Source organism: Amblyraja radiata, chromosome 22 (genome assembly GCF_010909765.2).
Source record: "Amblyraja radiata isolate CabotCenter1 chromosome 22, sAmbRad1.1.pri, whole genome shotgun sequence".
NCBI classification, from domain to species: domain Eukaryota; kingdom Metazoa; phylum Chordata; class Chondrichthyes; order Rajiformes; family Rajidae; genus Amblyraja; species Amblyraja radiata.
The window spans coordinates 22,958,829-22,974,413 of record NC_045977.1 but is presented as its reverse complement, the minus strand read 5'-3'; the positions used below and the strand labels follow the sequence as shown (position 1 = coordinate 22,974,413).

Sequence of the window (15,585 nt, the reverse complement as noted above, 5' to 3'; positions counted from 1 at the left end):
ATCCATTGAGCAATGTTAACGTCTAGTATAGTTTGGCGGTGTGAAGCGCCAACTATTTGCGTCAAGCAGCTACAGCTTTATGTTTTAAGGTGACTCCATGGGCATCACCTTCTCGAGCATCGGTGGACATGGAACCGCCAGTGTCGGCCACTTGCACCGTCAGCTGCTCCTCACCGCAGTGCCATCAGACCTCGGGCGCTGCGGGGGTTGATTATTCCGTCGACTGGGGGTTGAATTTACCTCAGAATTAAAAAGACTATTCAATTAGTTCAGATTATCTCAGGCGCTTGGGGGGGAGGGGGTTGGTGCTGGCGCGCGCTTGCGCATTGGCGGGACGGCAGTGGGGAGTGCGCGTGCGCGGCGGCGCCGACAACGACAACGACAACTACAACGGACGACAGCTGCTCGAGACGGAGACGCGCTGACAGGAGAGCGGGAGACCTGAGCCGGTGAGACTCCGACAGGACGGCGGGGGACAAATTGACCGGCAGAGGGGGAAAGGGGTGGCGCGGCGGGGAACCGGGAACACGCTGACAGAGCGACGGCGCTGGACTCAATCAAGTACGGCTTGGCTGCCTTTTTAATTGCTCCTCGGGGAGTGTTTATGAAGCGATGGAGTCCGAGACTTAGCAGTCGCCCACTAGGGCCGTGCACCGGAGCGTCGGTCGGTGCACAGCTGCACGCTGGCCATCACACTCCGGCTTGGCTTGATCGGTTCGGCTTCAGAAGCCCGCAGGATGCAAACGAGTTGTCTTATTGTCGTACAAACCGGTACACGATTTGTAAAGCAAATGTAATCAAGAAGTACTGTAGTTTAAATGGTCAGAGTGTCAGGTGAGGTCTTTGGCCCAGCGTGGCCATGACAGCCGTGAAGTACCTATCTCTACTATCTCATTTTCCAGCACTTTAAGAACTAGACAAAACTAGACATTGGACAAAGTCAGCATGGATTTATGAAAGGTAAATCATGTCTGACGAATCTTATAGAATTTTTCGAGGATGTAACTAGTAGCGTGGATAGGGGAGAACCAGTGGATGTGTTATATCTGGACTTTCAGAAGGCTTTCGACAAGGTCCCACATAAGAGATTAGTATACAAACTTAAAGCATACGGTATTGGGGGTACAGTATTGATGTGGATAGAGAACTGGCTGGCAGACAGGAAGCAAAGAGTAGGAGTAAACGGGTCCTTTTCACAATGGCAGGCAGTAACTAGTGGGGTACCACAAGGCTCAGTTCTGGGACCCCAGCTATTTACGATATATATTAATGATTTGGACGAGGGAATTGAATGCAACATCTCCAAGTTTGCGGATGATACGAAGCTGGGGGGCAGTGTTAGCTGTGAGGAGGATGCTAGGAGGCTGCAAGGTGACTTGGATAGGCTGGGTGAGTGGGCAAATGCATGGCAGATGCAGTATAATGTGGATAAATGTGAGGTTATCCACTTTGGTGGCAAAAACAGGAAAGTAGATTATTATCTGAATGGTGGCCGATTAGGAAAGGGGGAGATGCAACGAGACCTGGGTGTCATGGTACACCAGTCCTTAAAAGTAGGCATGCAGGTGCAGCAGGCAGTGAAGAAGGTGAATGGTATGTTAGCATTCATAGCAAAAAGGATTTGAGTATAGGAGCAGGGAGGTTCTACTGCAGTTGTACAGGGTCTTGGTGAGACCACACCTGGAGTATTGCGTACAGTTTTGGTCTCCTAATCTGAGGAAAGACATTCTTACCATAGAGGGAGTACAGAGAAGGTTCACCAGACTGATTCCTGGGATGTCAGGACTTTCATATGAAGAAAGACTGGATAGACTCGGTTTGTACTCGCTAGAATTTAGAAGATTGAGGGGGGATCTTATAGAAACGTACAAAATTCTTAAGGGGTTAGACAGGCTAGATGCAGGAAGATTGTTCCCGATGTTGGGGAAGTCCAGAACAAGGGGTCACAGTTTAAGGATAAAGGGGAAATCTTTTAGGACCGAGATGAGGAAAACTTTTTTCACACAGAGAGTGGTGAATCTGTGGAATTCTCTCCCGCAGAAGGTAGTTGAGGCCAGTTCATTGGCTATATTTAAGAGGGAGTTAGATGTGGCCCTTGTCGCTAAAGGGATCAGGGGGTATGGAGAGAAGGCAGGTACAGGATACTGAGTTGGATGATCAGCCATGATCATATTGAATGGCGGTGCAGGCTCGAAGGGCCGAATGGCCTACTCCTGCACCTATTTTCTATGTTTCTAGACACAAAAATACTGGAGTAAGTCAGGAGATCAGGCAACATCTCTGGAGAAAAGGAATAGGCGACGTCTTGGGCCGAGACCCTTCTTCAGACTGAAAGTCAGGGAAGAGGAAAACGAGAGACATAGAAGGTTCTGAGTTATCCAACTTTTTGTGTCTATCAAGACTTACTTACATGGCTAAAATACGACAAGGTACATGGATAGGAGATGTTAGGGGGATAAGGACAAAATGTGGACAAATGGGGCTAGTTTACATGGGGCCTCTAGATTGGCATGGATGAGTTGGGCCCGAGGGCCTGTTTCTGTGCTGTATGACTGACGAAAATAAGAAACATTTAAAAAAATTTAAGTGAGCGGTGAAGGAAAGGCATTGAGAACTTAGCACCTTAAGAGTTTCGGTCATGGCTGATGACAGTGGAATGATTAAGGTCAGCAAAAGTCAATTCAAATAAAGTCAGGAGAAGCAAATAATTTAGAGTATAGCAGCGATGATGAGCTTTGAAGGTGGAAAGAAATGAAGGTGCTGAGAGAGTTAGGTGCAAAGGTGAGTGTTTCAGGGCTGCCAACATTGGGTGAGAGTTGGGAGTGAGAAATTTGCGAGAGACCAAGCCCGAGGGAGCATCGCGACCGGGGAGGGGGGGAGAGGTGCCCCCTCCCATTGGTATGGAACATTTGCATTTTTCACCTTGAAATTGTGCAATATGGTGCATACTGTAGGGAGTCTTATAACTTACACTTGAATGCAATATATATGCTTTAAATTGGATTGGAGTGTTTTTGAAAGGGGGGAGGCTGTGCGATCACTGATCATTGGCCTTGGGGGTACCCGGTGAGGGAGTGGAGCAACCGAGTGGGGAGATGGTGTGGAAGAAGGGTAGGAACTTTTTGAAATATTAAAATCGTGTTTTAGTGCACTGTAGAAGTATGATTTCAATGTTTTTTGTATGAAGTATTTTTAAGAGGTAACTTTTTAAGGGGTAACTTTATCCACACAAAGGGTGATGGGTGTATGGAACAAGCTGCCAGAGGAGGTAGTTGAGGCAGGGGCCATCCCAACATTTAAGAAAAAGTTAGACTGATACATGGATAGGACAGGTTTGGAGGTATGGACCAAAAGCAGGTAGCGTAGCTGGGACATGTTGGCGGGGGTGGGCAAGTTGCACCGAAGGGCCTGTTTTCACACTGTATCACTCTATGACTACATTATACCTCCACCATGCATGAATGCTTCAAAATCAAGTGATCGAGTTTTATTGCCATATACTCAAGCATAGAAACATAGAAAATAGGTGCAGGAATAGGCCATTTGGCCCTTCGAGCCAGCACTGCCATTCAATATGATCATGACTATTCATCTAAAATCAGCACCTCTTTCCTGTTTTTTCCCCATATCCCCCTCTCTCTCTTCCCTCTCTCTTCCCTCTTTCTTCCCTCTCACCCCTCTCTCACTTCCCCCCCCCCCACCTCACTCTTCCCCCCCCTCTTCTCTCTCTCCATTCACTTCCCCCCTGTCTCTCCTCTCTCTCCCCCTCTCTCTCCCCCCACTGTCTCCCTGTCTCCTTCCCCTCTCTCTCTCTCTCTCTCCACCTCCCTTTGAGAGTCTGTCCCTTCGGCACAGAGACTCTCGCGGCAGCGGCAGCGGCGCAACGCTTCTGACGGCCCGGGACATGCACTGCCCGGAGTGCTCCATGGCCAGAGCTGCAGCGAGCGACACACTGGCCCCGGCAAACACTCGTCCGTCCCGGCTCCCCGCATCTGTTCCGGCCGCTGGTTCTGCTCCCATCCCTCCCGCAGCCTGGCTCTCCAACACCCGTGGACCATGCAGTTTATCCGAGTCTTGAAATTTTCGTTGATCACAAACTTTCTCACCACTGAGCGTGAGAAATTTCTGATGAGCGTGAGGGCGTGAGAGTTTGCTTGAGGGCGTGAGAGTTTGCTTGAGGGCGTGAGTCTCACGCTCAAAGCGTGAGAGTTGGCAGCCCTGGTGTTTTGAATCTGACGTGTGGCTATCTGAGAGCTGATGTATGTCAATAAGCAACAATAATAGTATGCAGACACAAGGAAGGAAAAAGACGATGGTATGCGTTATGGCAAAGTTTTCACTGTAGGATGAGGAACACTATCCACAGGTATAAGACATGCAAGATGTTAAGGGGGTTGTGGTTTTTGGTGGTGTCAATATGTAATCGAAGTACGATCATGTTGTGAAAAATGACCCGATAAAGATTAATTTTGGAACTGAAGATGCTGGAGAAAAGTTCTGCTGATCCAGTTCTTGAAAGTGGTCGAGCATTGGGACAGTTTTGAAACAGTGAAATGGAGTGGCAGTGGAGGAGTAGAAATGAATGTCTTCAGCATACGTGTGAAAGCTATTTCTGAGTTTTCAGGTGATGTTGTCGAAAATCATATGAGGTTTTCTCTGTACATGTGATTACAAAAATATATGGATGGAAATAGTGGGGTCTAAGGCGAGACCTTTGTAAAAACTGAATTAATGGGAAGGGAAATTATTACTGGTGATTCTTTGGCAAGGATCTGATAGATGAGAATGGTTCCGTTCAATTGATGATAGTGGAAGTGTAATTGGCAGTATCAAAGTCTGCAGGTAAATTTGGAGGGATAAGGCAGGGTAGATAATCTATGTCATAAACAAGTGGGATGTTGTTTTGTGATTTAAGAGGTGTTTTAGTGAAAATATGAGTCTATACAAGGACGAAGACATGAAAAATAAAGGCAAGAGAATTGTTGCCCAAATTTGTAGTTGCAGAAATCTCCTGGTTAACAGGGGACCAAAGGATAAATAAGTGGGTTTTGAATGTGAATTGTAAAAAAAAAAGCTTATTCCTTGGAGGGCAGTGATAAAAAGGAGCAAGGTGGAATGGGCTAGGGGGAGAGGGGATGAATGGTGAGTAGTCCGAGGACACGGTGAAAGCTTTCTGGGTCTGCATTCACAGGAATGGCATATCAAGAGGGGAATGTTTATGTGCAGAGAGATTAAGGAGTGAGGGAGAATAATTAGGTAGGATATCAGTCAATTCCTGAAGGGGGAATTTAATGGAGATTAAAATCTTTCTGAATTAGAAGTAGAATGTGAGGGTTGAAAGAAGTGAAGACATCTCAATCAGAAAATGTTTAAGGCATTTGGATGAGAGTCAGATAATTTTAAATGTGTAAAGAGTAGTGGAGCTGAGTAAGATTCTCAAAGGTGGAGTAAGTGACTGAGAAGTAGGATGAAACCAAATTGTAATTTGAAGAGTCTTCCCCAAACTGCGATAGTCTGTGTGGGACATAGTGGACGGTATATCCAGGCAACAAGTATTCAGACAGTGGGGGTTGTCTGCTAGATTTCTCCTTAATACGGTTTGAGGACGGTTTGGTATACTCGGAAAGCGCACTTTTAATTTAGTGCACACAATAACAGCCGTTTAAGCTGTTTAAAATGTATCTTCATACTTGCTGTTAATAATAACAGCTGAATTTTGAGTCTGTAGATCTTGTTTAATTCATACTCCTCCAACTTAACAATGCCAAGATAAACACTTCAAATATTCACATGATCACATTAAATTGGAAACGGTTGTCTGAGCAGGAGCCTGTCTGGCAGCTTTCATGTCACTCCAAGGTTTGTTACATAGCATTGTGATTTTAAAGCAGGAGAAAAACAAAAATGAAAATTGATGTCCTTGGTATAGCCTTTCTAACCGTTTGCTTCAAGCCTCACGTTAGTTTTGTGTCTGTTGCTACTTTCATGAGGAAAGAGTTGGCCAGGACAGGATTTCAAAGAGCAGGACAATTATTCAGCATTAACACTAGTCCTGAGTGCTGCGACATGACCATGCGATCTGGCATTTATTGTCTTTTCAATCACATATTAAGCAGAAGCTGAATTATTATTATTTATTTTTCAATAAGCGCACCTATCCCCATCCACCCACAGGAAACTTTCAAACTTCCCCCAGAATTTATCTTCATACCTGTACTTGATTCATACTCCTCCAACTTAACAATGCCAAGATAAACACTTCAGACCAAATTTAAGTCTCTTATTATCTGCTAGGTTATTTCCTTTAGATTTTATAGCTGTTTTATTTATTTTTGTCAAGAAATTAATGTTCCAGTCAAATTTGAATCTTTTAGCAACTCTGCCCCCATAACAATTCTCCGGTCCATTGGAAATGGATAATTACTGATATATAGTTTGCTGAGGCATAGTTGTTCACAATATCCAGGACTCAACAATGCATTGCTAAACAAAGGAATAATAATGTTGGTGTGTGGTGCCAGCTGGGGACGGGTGTAAAATGGCACTCTTGCATCATATTCCTCATCTCCATAAACATTTTTTAGTGCTGATTTTAGCTTGAACACTCGCTAAACTGCACAAAACACTAGTTGTGTTCGCAAGAATTGTGAATGTCATAGATATGTACAGCATAGAAACAATGCCTTTTTATGCTAATCCCACTCGCCTGCATTAATTATATGCCCCCCCATGCTTGCTCCTTCAAGTAGGGTTGAAACCTAAAGAAGGGTTTCGGCCCGAAACGTTGCCTATTTCCTTCGCTCCATAGATGCTGCTGCACCCGCTGAGTTTCTCCTGCATTTTTGTGTACCTTGCTCCTTCAAGTAGCTGTCCAGACTCCAGATGCCTCTTAAATATTGTTACTGTTTCTGCCTCCACCACCTCCTCTGGCAGTTTATTCCAGGCATCAACTCCTCTTTGTGTGAAAAATAATGCTCAGTGTGGTTAGAAATATTCCTATTATTTCAGTGTGGGAAGTCACTAACTAGACATTGACAATTAATAGAATGTGATTCCATTGTAAATACTTTGCCTGCTTTCCAGACCATTAAAAAATATTTTCTTACATACAGCCCAGTAAAGTATTGCCATACTTCACATCCACGATTAGCAAAGTGTACATATATAGTCTGCTGAGCCTGCATGCAAGAGGCACCATGCAGGAGGTAGGCCAAGCCCTGGTTCCCTCTCCTACCAGCCTTGCTCCTCTCCGTCACGTCCGTCAAAGCCTATGCCTAAGTAGTTATAGATCATATTGCACAGAAACAGACTCATCAGCCCACTCGTCCATGCCAACCAAGATGCCCATCTAAGCTAGTCCCATTTACCTGTGATAGAACCATATTCTTCTCAACCTGTCACATCCATTGACGTCCAAATGTTTTTCAAATGTTGTTATTGTACCTGCTTGAATCACTTCCTCCAGCAGCTGGTTCCATAAAGGTGTGGGGAAATAGTTGCCCCCTAGGTTCCTATTGAACCTTTCCCCTCTCACCTTAAATGTTCCCTCTAGTTCTTCTTTTCCTTTACTGGAATCAAATACGACATTCACCCTTTCTATGCCATTCATGATTTTATACACCTCTATTAGATAATTCGTCAGTCTCCAGTGCAGCCTGTCCAACATCTTGTACAGCTTAACATCTCAAGGTATCTACTCCATATCCTTACTGATGAAGGCCAGTGTGCCAAAGGCCTTCTTCACCACCCTGTATACCTGTGACGCCACTTTTAATCCTCAATCTCCTTGTCTACAATATTCCCCATAGCCCTACCATTCATTGTGAAAGTCTTACTCTGGTTTGTCTTCCCAAAATGCAACACCTTGCACTTATCTGAATTAAACTACTGATGCCGTTCCTCAGCCCAGATGATCAACATCCCACTCTCATTCCTCAGTCTCTACAATACCCTCTATATGTGTCGTCTGTAATCTTGATAGCCATGCCTTGTATGTTTCCATCGAAATCATTGATATAGATGACAAACAACAATGAGCCCAGCACTGATCCCTGAGGCACACCTTTAGTCATGGGTCTCCAGACTGAAAAACAACTTTCCACAGTCACCCTCTGGTTCCTACCATCAAGCTAATTATGTATCCTCACTTAAAATCTCTTGGGTTTGGCAGTGAAGATTAAGAATACAATCTCATGACCCTTTTTTACTCTCCTAATTCCATCCTTTATTACAGTCTTGCATTCCCTATATTCCAGGGATTCATTTGATTCCAGTTGCCTGTACCTGACCTCTGCCTCCTTTTTTTCTGACCAGAGCCTCAATATCTCTTGTCATCCAGGGTTACCCATTGCTGCCAGGCCTGCCGTTCACACTAATGGCAACAAATATATGGCATAATTTTGCTTAAATCTCTGAATACTCTTGGTAGCTGGAGGAGGGTTGTGTCTCTTGGAAATCATGTTTATGCTGTTGTAATTTTTACCTGGGCTTTTCACATCATGTTGTTGGTTTGGGAATAGTTTATATCCATGCAGATTCTGTTTTATTCATTGTTTTTGAAAGTGTGGGCAAGCTCCCTTGCTCATTGTTGATCTGCCATTGAGTTAAATCATGTAAATGCAGTCCACTCGGCTGATTTTTGCTCCATGTTATTTCTTATGCCCCGCTTTGAAAAAAAATGCATTGATCACAACACAAATTACTGCAAAACAAACACTCTCTTCATGCCAACACTTGGCTGATCTGCGATGTCCCGTGTGATCCTCGTGTCCTTTAATATCTTTTACTTCAATCTGTTAACAAACATAAAATTAATATGTGTAGGAAGGAACTGCAGATGCTGGTTTAAACTGAAGATGGACACAAAGCTGGAGTAACTCAGCAGGATAGGCAGCATCTCTGGAGAGAAGGAACGGGTGATGTTTCGGGTGGAGACCCTTCTTCAGACTGGATGATCCATTGTCAAGAGTTCTCCCTTGTGTCATTGAATGAAAAGCACATGATCTAAGCAGTGATCTTGATGTGCCCAAGACTACCCAAGTCCAGCATGTGCTCAGACTGGCACTGACCATTTACTTTTTTTCAGACTTTATTTCAATAATATCTTCTGAGTGTAAACTTGCATTTGTGGTTCTAGCTTAAAATTGTACATCTAATAAGAGTGGAGAATGGAACTGACTGAATTGCTCCACAAAGACCCAGCCACAAATGTGATTGACCACATGATCACCTATGCTGTTATTGATTCTAGTACAGTATATCTATAGTTATTCCCCTGCCCACTTAGATTCAGCCAAGACTGGTTTATTAAAATGCCGGTTTGTGCCTTGCATGCATCCTACCACTCCACATTCCTTTTTGATTGTTTTGCAAACAATATTTTAATACTCTCTATTTGTCTTCTGTGCCAGATAAACCGAACTTTATTGCAGGACAGTGGGTTAAAGTATCCCCTCTGGCAGAGAAATTATTACATAAGCAATGCTTGTATTCTCTAGAACAAAGAAGGTTAAGGATTGATATAAGATTCAGGTTAATGAAATGAGTTGGTTGGGTAGCTGAAGAGAAATTTGTAGTGAAGAAATAGAAATAGGAAGACACAACAAAACTGAGTCTAATTTTGGTTGAAAATGGAGATTAAGGGATAATTTGACAGTGGCATTTAAAATATTGAGGGATGGTACAGGGTTGAGGTATACAGATTTTGCCAGTGATTGAGTGGATTAGAACGAGATATTATAGAAATATGATTAAATGCATGAGGCTAGGGAGGAAAAGCATTTTTCTCCACGGGGCTGAGGTTGTAGAACATGCTATTGCACTTAGCAATGAAAGCATGGACTAAGTTAACATTTAAAATGTTAGTTTATAGATTGCTGAAATAGGAATAAAGATATGGGTTTGAGATAACGGCCTAGATGGTGGGTAAACACACGTGTGCAAATTGGGCTGAATGGCATGTTTCTATATAATGTCTGCAGCTATTTTTGTCCTCAAACCATCTGGTTGGTTAGAAGATTGAAAGGTCCAGCAGATGAAACAGTAATTGTCATTCCATTTAAAAAATAAAACACAAGTTGTAGTTTGTTACTGTACATGTTCTTCAGATGACATTTTTGTATAATATTAGCACTCCTTAATATGTTAACCTGGTCCTCCTGGCTTAAATTCTAGCACTGCATTGGCCGCATCCATCGCGGGGCACACTTGGATTGTGAAGTGGGTTTGTTGGAGGTGGTGGGGGTTGGTGTGAAGGGAAAAGGAAGGTCGGTCCCGATTAATCGCTTAAATTACTAATCCATGTAAAATAGCACACAGCACAAAGCTAATGGCCACTTGAGCATCACTATAATAACCAAAGCTGTCCATTGTCACATGAGCCACTATTAAAGTTTTGTAATTGTAAAATAACTCAATAAAGCTGTTTCTTAATATGCTGAATGTATTGGCAGGGACTCGAGGTGGAAGATAAACTAAGTTAGCCGGTAATGAATGCAAGCAATGATGGATTATGTCGTTGTTTGAAAATAATGTCTTCCGTAATCGGACACGAGTTACGTGAAAGTTTCCAAGGTCATCTGCCAATATTGCAATGTAATTGTATTTTGTTTGGAAGATGTGTGTGATTTACCAGTAGTAGTGTATACAGAATTTCTTCTGCGATCCTCCCTGGATTATTGCCAGGAATTAGTCAACCAGTGATCTTGATGAGTAACTTAACCAAGCCCGGCTATCCTTAACTGACTGTATTATAAAATATTTTCAGAATCCTATTTCTTAATTTTAGATATCTGCCATTTGCATTACTTTGCTTATTGTATCCCTAAAGTTCCTTTTGGACTTTGTTATTTTTCTACTTCTGTATTTACAACCTGTATGCATTATCAGGCAGGAATATACTGTTGACTTTTGTGTGTTAAAAGCACTATATTGCATTGTAATTAGTCTTCTAAGCTAGATTAGTCACATGCAAGGTTGTAGTACAACCAATTTACCCAAGGTCAGCACCTCTGTATGATGTAGGAAGGTATTTGCACTCTGACCCAATAACCAAGTGAATTTTAACAACCAAACTTTTTATAATTTATTTATAAATAATAACCAATCTTTTGGAAATTCTTGGTGCAGGTGACTTTTTAACTTGAAGTGCTGCTTCTGATCTCAAACACAATACAGGGACTGGAGCATATCCATTAAAATATGATTACAATAATAATTTGTGGTGATTGACAGAATGCTGGGTTCTGGAAAGCAAGTTAGTCTTGAGTATTGGCATAAGAATGTTCCATAAGCAGAAATGATGGAAATTTTCAGCACATCTGTTTTGGTTGAGGACACTTCCAAACTGAAATATGAGCATGGGAATATTATAGTTTAAACAAATGGGAAGGACAATATATACTCAAGCTTGGAGTAAATTAATCTACAAGTAATGGACAAGAGAAACAAAGTGATATATAAATAACTTAAGAAAAGGCAAAACATTTTGTCAGGTGCAAACTTGAGGTATGTTGCACATATTCCATTTTGTAAGTCATTATTTAAATTGCAAGCACTCCATCATTCAGTGATTCCACTGACAGTTAAGAGCCTGTCCCACTTTGCGATTTGTTTCGGTGACTGCAAACGTCAGCGACTGACGCCTGTAGTTGCCCTAAAACCCGTCAAGTATAATGATACTCCGCGTCACTGTCACGTCAAGCTACGATACTCCACGACACACGCCTTCACAACACAAGAAGGTTACACCGAAGTATAATAATCACATTGGAAATGAACCTATCTGCAATAAATCTAAGGACCAATAACCTTTTAAGAAATAAATTCTTTATTTAATGTCAGCGTCACTGGGTGTCACCCGCAGGACAGCATATGTCAGCGTGTGACGGCGCACGACATGATAAGACACCCAGATGTCGCCTGAAGATTTTGAACATTCCCAAATCTAGAGGCGACAGGGAGTCACCGCGCGTCACTACATGCCACGTCACTACCACGTCACGGCCCGAACATGCCGCGACAACCGCTTTTCAGGTTGTCGCCGAAAATGTCGCCCAAGTGGGACAAGCCCTTAAGTTCCTATTCAGTCACTTACATGTCAATGCCCATTGCTGTTCAACTTTTCATCTTTTTACTAACTGGAGTTCAAATCTATACTTTTGTAATTAGCTGATATAGAATAGCTTAGTCTTTGAATGTTTTCATGTGAATCTCCCAGGTTCATAAGAGTCCCAGGCCTCCTGCACACTTAAAAACTTCAAGAGAGTTCAAGAGAGAGAGTTTTATTGTCATGGGTCCCTGATAGGACAATGAAATTCTTGCTTTGCTTTAGCACACCAGAACATAGTAGGCACGAATACTGAACAGATCAGTGTGTCCATATACCATTGCATAAATATATACACACACATGAATAATTAGACTGATAAAGTGCAAATAAACAGATTATTGGTTATTAATGTTCAGAGTTTTGTCCAAGCCGAGTTTAATAGCCTGATGGCTGTGGGGAAGAAGCTGTTCCTGAACCTGGTCGTTGCAGTCTTCAGGCTCCTGTACCTTCTACCTGAAGGTAGTGGGGAGATGAGTGTATGGCCCGGATGGTGTAGGTCCTTGATGATGCTGCCAGCCTTTTTGAGGCAGCGACTGTGATAGATCCCCTCGATGGACGGGAGGTCAGAGCCGATGATGGACTGGGCAGTGTTTACCACTTTTTGTAGTCTTTTCCACTCCAGGGCGCTCAAGTTTCCGAACTAAGCCACGATGCAACCAGTCAGCATGCTCTCCACTGGGCACCTGTAAAAGTTAGATAGAGTCCTCCTTGACATACCAACTCTCCGTAATCTTCTCAGGAAGTAGAGGCGCTGTTGTGCTTTATTTATGATTGCATCAGTGTTCTCGGACCAGGAAAGATATTCAGAGATATGCACGCCTAGGAATTTGAAGCTCTTGACCCTTTCCACGATCGACCCGTTTATATAAACAGGACTGTGAGTCCCCATCCTCCCCCTTCCAAAGTCCACAATCAGTTCCTTGGTTTTGCTTGTGTTGAGGGCCAGATTATTGTGCTGGCACCATTTGGTCAGTCGGTCAATCTCACTTCTGAACTCTGACTCGTCCCGATCAGTGATACGTCCCACAACAGTGTTATCGTCAGCGAACTTGATGATGGAGTTCGCACTATGACCGGCTATGCAGTCATGAGTATAGAGTGAGTAAAGCAGGGGGCTAAGCACGCAGCCTTGAGGTGCTCCCGTGCTGATTGTTATTGAGGCTGACACATTTCCACCAATACGAACTGACTGTGGTCTGTGAATGAGGAAGTCGAGGATCCAATTGCAGAGGGATGCGCAGAGACCCAGTTCTGCGAGTTTGGTAACCAGCTTGGAGGGGATGATTGTATTAAATGCCGAGCTGTAATCAATGAATAACAGCCTGACATATGAGTTTTTGTTGTCCAAATGGTCCAGAGCGGAGTGGAGAGCCAGCGAGATCGCATCCACCGTTGATCTGTTGTGGCGGTAAGCGAACTGCAGAGGGTCCAGGTTTTTGTCGAGGTAGGAGTTGATTTGCGCCATGATCAACATCTCAAAGCACTTCATCACCACAGACGTTAGTGCCACTGGTCGATAGTCATTGAGGCACGTCACCTTGCTCTTCTTGGGCACCGGTACAATTGATGCCCTTTTAAAGCAGGTGGGAACCTCAGACCTCAGAAGTGAGAGGTTGAAAATGTCCATAAAAACTCCAACCAGTTGGTCCGCACAGGTTTTTAGAACACGACTGGGTATACCATCAGGTCCAGGCGCTTTTCGAGGGTTCACCCCTCTGAAGGATTTTCTGATGTCGGCCTCTGTGACTGACTGAAATGCCATCACAGCGAATGGGGGCTCGAGAAGGCACATCAGTGTTCTCCCTATCAAAGCGTGCGTAAAACGCATTGAGCTCGTCAGGGAGTGATGTTTCACCGACATTCGAGCTGCCTCCTGATTTCGCCTTGTAGGAGGTGATTGCATTCAAGCCCCGCCACAACTGCTGAACATCTGTCTCATCCTCCAGTTTGGAGCAGGTCCCTTTTTGCCTTTTTGATGGCCTTACCAAGGTCGTATCTGAACTTCTTGTAGACCTCTGTATCATCAGACATGAATGCCCGGTGTCTGGTCTTCAGAAGAGTGCAGATCTCATTGTTCATCCATGGCTTCTGATTGGGAAACACTTGGAAACAGCAAGTGATTTACCGAAGTGAGGGTGAGGGATAGAGTGATAGGCATCCTTGATGGTGGTGCAGCAGTGGTCGAGGGTGTTTGGTCCTCTGGTGCTGCAGGAGACATGTTGGTGGAAGTTTGGGAGCAATTTCTTCAGGTTGGCTTTATTGAAGTCCCCAGCTATGGTGGTGAACGCCTCGGGGTAAGGCGTCTGGTGCTTGTTGACTATGGCGTGCAGCTCCTCCAGTGCCAGACGGACGTCTGCCTGGGGTGGGATGTAGACCGCGGTCAGGATGATGGAGGTGAATTCCCTTGGGAGGTAGAAGGGGTGGCACTTCACCGCCAGATGTTCGAGATGTGGAGAGCAGGAGTTGGACAGGACTGCCATGTCTGAGCACCACGCAGAGTTGACCATGAGGCAGACGCCCTCTCCCTTTCCCAGATGCCAGTGTACGGTCCATACGGTGGATAGAGAACCCTTCAGGCTGGACCGCTGAGTCTGGGGAGCTAGGGGTGAGCCATGTGTCTGTGAAACTGAACACAGAGCATTCCCTCAGCTTCCTTTGATAAAGCAGCCTTGCCCCTAAGTCCTCCACTTTATTTTCAAGGGACTGTACATTGGCCAGTAGAATAGTAGGGAGAGAGGGCCGAAGTCCCCTGCGCTTCAGTCTGGCCTGAAGTCCTGCCCGTTGGCCACGTTTCTGGACACAATGGAGGCCTCCCCTTTGTTTCCAGGTACTGTGTTTACTGTACCTGCTGTTTCTGCGAGCCTGCGCTGGAACGGGGATTCCTTCACAGATGGCAGCTCCAGCTCCGTAACGAATGGGGGTACCTTCAAAATCGGCAGCTCCAGCTTCATTGTTCCTGGAAGATCCAGCTCGTCAGCTCTGGAGGCCATCCCGGAGATTCCAGGTACAGTACCTGCGTTCCTCCGTCGGGTCGGGAGTTTTACAGCGAGCGTGAGAAAGTTTAAAGTCCTGGGCTCCCGCAGCTGCGGGAGAACGCGAAATTGCAAGAGCCTTCATGTGCTCAAGCAGCTTGTCCGAAACGGCACCGATTTCTGCTCTTTTCCAGATCCCGGTGAGTTGCTGGGAGTTGTAGATAATTATTTTCTGTTAATGTGCTTTGCAAAAGTCGCCGCAGGCAGGCGCCATCTTGTAGATATCACAACATTATCATTAAACCCGTTGACAAATGAGGTGCCATTGTTGTCTGGCAGGCTGACTTGGACCAACCATTATAGGCGGAGTATTTTCTTTATTGGTTTTATTTCTAATTAGATGACCATTTTCATGCTAACATTTATTTCAAGAGGGCTAGAATACAAAAACAGGGATGTCATGCTGAGGCTCAATAAGGTGCTGGTCAGGCCGCATTTGGAGTA

The 15,585-nt window shown here is 44.3% G+C and overlaps 1 protein-coding gene across 3 annotated transcripts in view; it reads left to right on the top strand.

Moving 5' to 3' along the window:
- Positions 1–336: 336 nt before the first annotated feature.
- tbc1d24 (TBC1 domain family member 24) overlaps positions 337–15,585 on the top strand; it is a 41,684-nt gene continuing 26,435 nt past the window's right edge. For 2 of the 3 annotated variants that reach the window (XM_033040662.1, XM_033040660.1), the window contains exon 1: positions 337–449. The gene's annotated coding sequence lies outside the window, so the exon portion shown is untranslated. Of the gene's footprint in view, positions 450–469; positions 562–15,585 lie in introns of those variants that run through there. The other variant, XM_033040661.1, reaches the window with a different exon arrangement.